General features: G+C 39.9%; 1 protein-coding gene across 1 annotated transcript in view; it reads right to left on the minus strand.

Moving 5' to 3' along the window:
- LDLRAD4 (low density lipoprotein receptor class A domain containing 4) overlaps window positions 1-7,970 on the minus strand; it is a 263,298-nt gene that overhangs the window by 202,285 nt on the left and 53,043 nt on the right. The gene's annotated exons all lie outside the window — the stretch shown is intronic.

Consider the following 7,970-nt stretch of genomic DNA (forward strand, 5'->3'; position numbering starts at 1 on the left):
CACAGTGTGAAAGCAACACAGAACATTAGCAGATGCTACATATTGTTGAAAAGAGTAATTCATGCATCTGGTAAGGGGGGGGGGGAAACGGGTGAATCAAAATGTTGTAGAAATTACCACTTTTGAGGACAAGGCAGACTATTGTGTTGGTATCTCAATTGCTTCTCAGTAATCTGTTCTCATCATGTATTAACAATATATACATGAACAGCTTGCTTGTAAGATTCATCCTCCTACACTCTTAAGACCACTCATTAAAGTTTATAATCTATGGAGAAAAGTATGAAGTCTTAAAAAGAAGTGAGGCACTCGTAGTTACTAACAGAAATTCTCTCTCTCCCAAATGACTGAGGAATGGGAATTAGTGAAACTACGTTATAGCTGAAGAGAAAGGCAGAAAGGCAGCATAGAAAATTTAAATAAACATGATTTGTTTGCATATACTAAGGCATCCACTTAGGATCAATACTTTGCCAGTAGGAAGGCAACTTGACTTACTAATTGGTTATACCTATTGTTCCAACTTCCAGAACCTTTTTTGTCCTGCATCATAATCCTGAACACACTAAGTTGGAAGGAAGCAGTGGTGATTACAATTTGGAACTGTGTGGTTGAAATCAGCCAATTTGCATGGGTGGAGAGCTTCAGGAATTGAAACACGGCTTTGGTCTGCTTTGATCCAGCTGGGGGAAATTTGAATGTGGAAGCAAGCTTCCAGTGTATATCCTTAGCTGAATTGGGTATTGTACATGTAAATAGGCACTGCACACAGGTTTCCCTAATCCAGCAGCCAGGGTTGCATATGCAAAAGCTCTTCTTAAAATGCTTAAAATCAGCATGTAGGAGGGCAAGTGAGTTCAGTCTCTGCTGCTTCCCTGCTAAAAAGCTAATTTTCACTCATTTAGATGCCCAATAATTTTATTATTTATTTATTTTGAATTGGTATATCCTGCCTATGCACCACTCAGAGTGGCTATCACGAATTCAAAGCAACCATAAAATACTATGGTATATATGAAGTGCAGCAGTGAGTCTATAAGAAAAGCATTGGATAAAAACCTGCCTAGCTGATAAAACATCTGCCTAAACTAAAAGGTTTTTTTTAATACAGTAAAACACCACTGGGGAATCAAAGAGCTCTGTAAATTGGGTGACGCCACAATGAGGTCTTTTCTCTAGCTCTTATCAGCCAAGGGTGCACCATCAAGAAGACAAAGAGACAAACTTCTGTCAAATCTTTTGGAACAGGGAAGGCTGGTAGGAAGAAGGCAGCCCCTGAGGTTTCCTGGACCGATGCTATTTATAAAGGTCATCCTCAGTGCTTTGAACTGGGCCTGGAGACAAACGGGTAATCTCTGAATGCCCCAATTAAATCGGGACATCCTATTTTGGGGGGCTGTGTTCTCCAGAGCACGGTGCCCAAAATGTGTGTTTTTCGGCACCACGGCCTGCAAGATGTTTTGGGGCACAATCTCGCATGGGTCACATCACACAACTTGTGCAGGAGTATGTCCCAAAAGATGTGTGTCTAAGTTTTCTGGGCAACATGTTGGAGGGTATGCAAACCAGCCTGCGTCTTGGACACTGGGATAACTAAGTTGTTCATAATCTTAAATAATATTTCTAAGAAACAAACGTGCATCTGAAGAATAAACTAAACTGGGTTTTTTTACTTGAGCCATCCAGTGTTGAAAATTGTAAAAGGTATCTTATAAGTTACCACATGGCAGTCTAAATTCTGGAGGTTGTGCCTCCGGCACAGTGCCTGTCAGTTTATCTGCCCTAGGTCATCAATGTCCCTGAAAAACATTGTTTCTGGCTTGACAAACTGTGCAGTTCAAAGCCTCAAGCCATTGTATATGCAAGTTGAAAAGCACACACAGAAAATGTGTGCCTTTTGCATCAGGGGTTGTGATAAAGTTCTCCATCAAGTTCTTAATTAGTGGCAACTGAGCGCATGTTGCAGTGCAAAAGACACCATTATAGTGCACAGTATTCATAGTTGCAGCAAAAAGTTTAAACTGGGACCGCAACGAATGCATTTTAAAATTAAGTTATAAAAGGTCTTTTTTTTAAAATCATACATATTGCTTTTGAATTTGTTATTTCTGGTAACAATGCACAGTGAGGAATAGAAAGAAGCTTGGTTAGTTGTTTTGCACACTCCTTGAGAGGTATATTTTAAAAGCAGCCACTCTTGTTTTTCTGTTTAAAAATATATAGTTATTTCGTATAGCACTTTTTGATACATATTTCCAGGAAAATTGACATAAAAATTAAATTGAAATAAAATTGGGCATCCAGAGGTTTAGTCTATATTTGTGCATATACTGTACCTCTGAAATTTCTGAAAATTGTGATAATCCTTTTGCCTTCCTTTTATTCGTATTGCTCTCTCTCTCTCTCTCTCTCACACACACACACACACACACACACACACACACACAGTCGAACAGCACTGAAGTGTAAAATGTGCTTTCGCCAAGGTCAGTTTCTTGTGATTACTTGCCTGTGGCAACTGATGCCAGTCGCAACAGACTGAGTCTCAGCAGTCCCCAAAGTCACATTGGTGCTTATACAGAGGACATCTAGTAGGTTATAGCCACTGTTGTCAGAAGTATCTGCAGTGCTGCTAAATTTCAGCTTGCATATTTAACTCTTTGTAACTTAAAAAAACAATTTGAAATCAATCCACCCAAGATAAGAGTTTCTGATTTGTTTATGGAGGAAGTATGTTTTATGCATTTACTTTCAATACCCAGTTTTGTTTTGTTTTTGTTTTTTAAAGTTATCTGGGTAGTTTGCAAGTAAAATATTAAAACCACCTAATACAAAAATTACATGAAATAAAAAGGTAAAACTTGCATACAAAGCTAAAGCGCAGGTAATGTGTTCATGTAAATAAATATACTGAATATAACTAAATATCTGCCTATAATTGGTTTGAATGTATTTTTAAAAACACAGGCATTAAGTAATTCCACAGTAAATTAAGTATCTGGAAATAATTCTGGCAAACTCTATTTCTCTGCTCCATGAGGTAAATTGCTGCTAAGGGAGCTGCAATAAAAATGAACGGACTACCAAACTTATTTTACTGTTTTAAATGTTACCCATATCAAACCCAGATAAATTAATCAAGCCTCCTCCTGACATAAAGAAAACACATCCACATTAAGGCCAAATAAAGGTAGAAGCTATTAGGTTACTAGATTTACAACATTTGTCATATTTGGGTCAACAATGAGCAGGACACTCTTGCTGGGTGAAAGAGAAAACTTGAATCATGGCAACATTCTGCATTCCCTAGAAACCTTTTCAGCCAGAGGGCCATATTGCCCCACTGTAACCTCAAAAGACTACAATGTACAGTGAGTATGGTCAAAATATGGGTGTTGCCAAAGTTGTTGCGGACAATCTCTCCCCCCCCCCTTTCTTTCTCTCTCTCTCTCTCTCACACACACAAATTCACAACACACAAAGAGGTTTGCATGATCATGTAGATCGTGTATATAGCAGGCACATTCAACTGCAGGCAGCTTCCCTTGCCTTTTACCTTTCCTGATGGCAGGAATGAGGGAAGGCCTTGGGAACTGCTGCCTCGGGGCCCTTTGAAGTAGCAGCTTCCAGCAAAGTCAATTTTTCTTGCCTGGAATATTGCTTCAAGGTGGTCCATGGGGTTTCTCCTGTGGTTACCAATAGAAGCTCTGCTTCCATAGAATTTATCACTGGTACTCAGGTTATCATCAGAAACCTCCAATGATACCCGAGTGCTGATCATCGCTGAGTGATCTGGAAGCAGCAGCTCCATTGGAACTGTATGAAAAGCCCCATTGAATGTCTTGAAACAAGGCAAGGTGAGGATGATCTTATTCACCTGCTGCTCTAACGCACTGTATACACAAAGTGGACCGATACATTAAAAATAAAAAAGTGCACCACTGTCACCAAACTGTTGAAGTCTTCCAGGGCCATTTGAAATTGCTTGGTGGCCACCCCTTTCCTAGAATCCAGTTAACAGAAAGCAGGAAAGAGATATGGACGAGTGCCAAAATGCACAGAAACGCGTTTACCTTCCCATCACAGCGGTACCTAGTTATCTCTTTGCACTGGCATGCTTTTGAACTGCTAGGTTGGCAGGAGCTGGGACAGAGCAACAGGAGCTCACCCCGTCATGGGGATTTGAACCAGTCAGCAAGCCCAAGAGGCTCAGTGGTTTAGACCACAGCACCACCCACAATACTACATATTCAGGATCAGGAGTGCCAGCTTGGCCCCACAACTGTGGGTGCCTGGGGCCATGGGTGCCATGCAGCGTTCATGGTCATGGCACCAAAAATTGTGAGTGCCCAGCCCCTTTATGGGGAATTTTGTGGGTGCTCAAGGACCCAGGGTCCCAGGGAGTTCACACCTATGTTCAGGATAACTTACATTGTGACTTAACTGAGAACAGTCCAGATATTCCTATTCCCTGCTTCCTTTTCTTAATCAGTTATTGACTCATAGGAAGAGCTATAATCCCATGTCTGCCAAGTCTACTCAAGAGCCTTTGATGAGAGGGACTTTATCAAATGCTTTTTGAAAGCCTTAGTTCAAACAAAATTTATTTTGATTTGTGAAGACCCACTATTGTCCTTTGCCTTGTGTAGTTTGCAGACTATGAAGTTTGCTTTGCTTATACACACTTCCAAATTGTGGCATAGGAAATGCTAGCAAAATGTCCTGGCTGTTGTCTAGATTTACTATATTTTATTAAATGAAATCATTAGTTGCAAATGAGTAAGCCTGCAAAGTTACTAACTGCTGTTCACCATAATTACAAAAAAAGTTTGAGATTCATCTTATTAAGCAACAAAGCCCCAGACAGTTCAGTACTGAATTCCTGTTAAATTGTTTTGGAAGTACCCAATGTAACTGCATTGTGGTACACACATAACACACATATTGCAGGAGCAAAATTAAAGTGACATTCATACTGGTCATTCATTTATCCCCTGACTATAGGTAGATTAAGCTTTTGTGACAGGTCTCCCTGTTTTATAGGATATTGGTCGACTTTTTCATCCCTACCAGCAATTATTTATGAATCATACTCTTACATGCCCCCCTCATTGCAGCACTTACAGCATATCATGACTCATCAGCAATTTTCCCCTGGCATGATTTGAGGGGCGGGAAGAAAATGCCAACCTGCCATTAAACTACACCAGATAGTCTTTCAAGCATGACTTCTAATTATTATTTTCCCCTTCTTCTTTGATGACTTGAGGAATGGCTTACTCATCCACATTAAGGCAACTTTTCATTCTTCATTAAAACATTATGAAAATTGAGATTTCAGTTGAATGCTATCAGAAGTGGAGAAGTTAGCTGCTTGTCTGAAGTGTGCACTGCATGTGTGTAACACTCGAGAACTTCATTTACTGATCTGTTGAGTCGCATGATGAACTTTCAGCTTCTTGAAGCGAAAAATGACACCTCTCCAAGAAAAACCAAAAGCAGATTTTAAAAGGGCATGTTGTTGAGATCTCTGCGCAAACACAATAAGAGGTAGCAAAAGGTACAGCAGGACTGAACTGTGCTTTAGAAAAGGGTGTCTTCCTAACTTGCACTTTTTTATTTTCTGATGTGGACAATAATTTCTTGCAGATACACATGCTGGCACAAACACAGGCCTGGTATGGATGTAATACAAAGCTATAGTTTAGGTTGGTAATACATACACAAGTCTCATGCTTGTGTGCTACCACCTTGCACTGCTTTGACTGTTTAAAGTGGTATGATACTGCTTTAAAGTGTAGAGTGCAGATGGGGGTCACAGTTTAGTGCTACATCTGTAGTATGCCACAGAGTCACCTCCACTTATCCTATGGGGAATACATTTCCATTATTCAGCACAATCAGCATACTATTATGCCACTTGCTTGCTATGTGAAATGGAAGCAGCTACCATATACTAAAACTCAGCAGGGGTAAGAATGGAAAAGTATCCTACTGTAGCAGAGGAGCCAATTGGACTTGGACCCCAACTTTATAAACATAATTAGCACAATGATCACTGTCAACATATATAAATGCAATGAGGTGTTTTTTTTAAAAAAAAACACCACTATTGTTTTATAGTCAAAACGTACTTGCCTACTAAGGCATACTGAGTATGAAAAAAATATGACAGATAAGGAATGGATATAAACTACCCACATTTAACTTTGCAGTTAAACTCGTTTCGTCTCCTGTACGAAGTATGAAAAATGGCCTATACAGGGATCTTGGCATTATTAGCGCCACGCTCTAACCAACTGTGCTAACCAGCCCCTTAGTCTCCTGTAGAAGTAGCATTTTTAAGAGTGTATGTTGCACTGCCTTGACCTTTAACTTCCACAGCACATGTTAGCCATTGACAAATTATCAGACTATATATTTGTATCCAAATTGGATGTGGCATGAATTTTACTCAGAGGGGTGAGGAAAATATAGATGAGATAACGTTTTATTTATGTGGCTAACCAAATAATTTACTAGACAGCCATTCCCAAATATTTAACTAAAGAGACCTACAGATTTCTGATGATGTTTAGAAAGCCATGTATCTTCCCCCCTCTTCTTTCATTAGTCCCTTGTGTTGCTTTGATTGACTCCCAATAATCCTATTATTTGCCACATGGGAAACATTTTTCTAATATAAAAATGAAAGGAAGGTAGCATTTGCTATGGTGTGGTTACTTTCGCATTCAATGGCATGCTGCTATCTTGGGTAGCAATCATTTTTAAATAAAACTAAAACAAATGCTGTATCTTGTTCTTTCTCCTGCTCAAATCCCTCATTTCCACTCTGTTGAGATCATCCGACTATGCTCATAGTGATCTAATCTGTTACATAACCAAAACACACAGAGGCAAAGTCTGCAGTCCACTCAGCGCTGGAAGCTATTGGGACTTCAAAGGGAGGATCTGTATGCAAGACAGCTGCAGAACCAAGCTTTTAATAATGAAAGGATATGCTAAGAAAAATAACAGTAAGATGCTGGTTCTTAGGAAGAACTGCCCAAAAGCTTAAAGTGTTATTTTTTAACAAAATTAAGGACGTTCAGAGACAGAAGAGATGATGTATTTTCAAGAAATATGTTGGAAACATCCCTAGAGTTTATTCTCCCCAACCCATCCTTTGAAATGAGTAGAAAATTGTCTGCTTTATTGAAAATGGGGTTTGCCTCAAAACATTTGATTTGGTTTTTCTGTTTTAAGTTGGAGACCGTGGGTTGTATTCAGCTAAGTGCTTCTCAGAGTAAACCCACTGAAATTAATGAATCTAAGTTAGTCATGTTTATTAGCTTTAATGGGTCTACTCTGAGTAGGACTAACACTGAATACCACCCAGGATCCCTGGGAAACTGCTATTATTAAGATGAATATATATTAGATTATAAGACTGTTTGGGAGGGAACACATTATCTTGACCCATTTCAGTCAATTCAGGCCTGGGTTTGGGACAGACTCAGCCTCGGTATGAAGAGGGGTTGCAGTGTGAGCGGCAATCACTGCCCCTGCATGAATAGCAGAGCAACCTGAGATCCAAGCCAATGGCAGCATGTGCTTGCCAGGAAAGGACTGTGGGCTGCACTGGAATCTTCTCTCCCCCAAATTAGGACTGGGATCAGGATAAGGAAATTATTTTCAGTCCTGTAGTGCCAGTGCAACTCTGCAGTTCAGGGATCCTAGTTCAAGAATGTGACACGGGGCTTGATTTACTTTTCCTGGATGACCTCTTTAGTGGTTCTGTGGTTCTCAGAATTCTTGTGCGCTCAGTACCAAATTTAGTGCTTCTTCTGTGTTCCCTATACCATACTGGCTCTGCCACTGATTGAGAGAGCACTGGAGGCTTATGGTGCCTTCCTAATATCTACTTTACTTATTAAAGCAGAGGAAAAGGAGAAGACACTTCTGCAAGCAGACAGCACAACCTGCATCAG

The sequence above is a fragment of the Podarcis vaucheri genome (genome assembly GCF_965113315.1).
Source record: "Podarcis vaucheri genome assembly, chromosome: 8".
NCBI classification, from domain to species: domain Eukaryota; kingdom Metazoa; phylum Chordata; class Lepidosauria; order Squamata; family Lacertidae; genus Podarcis; species Podarcis vaucheri.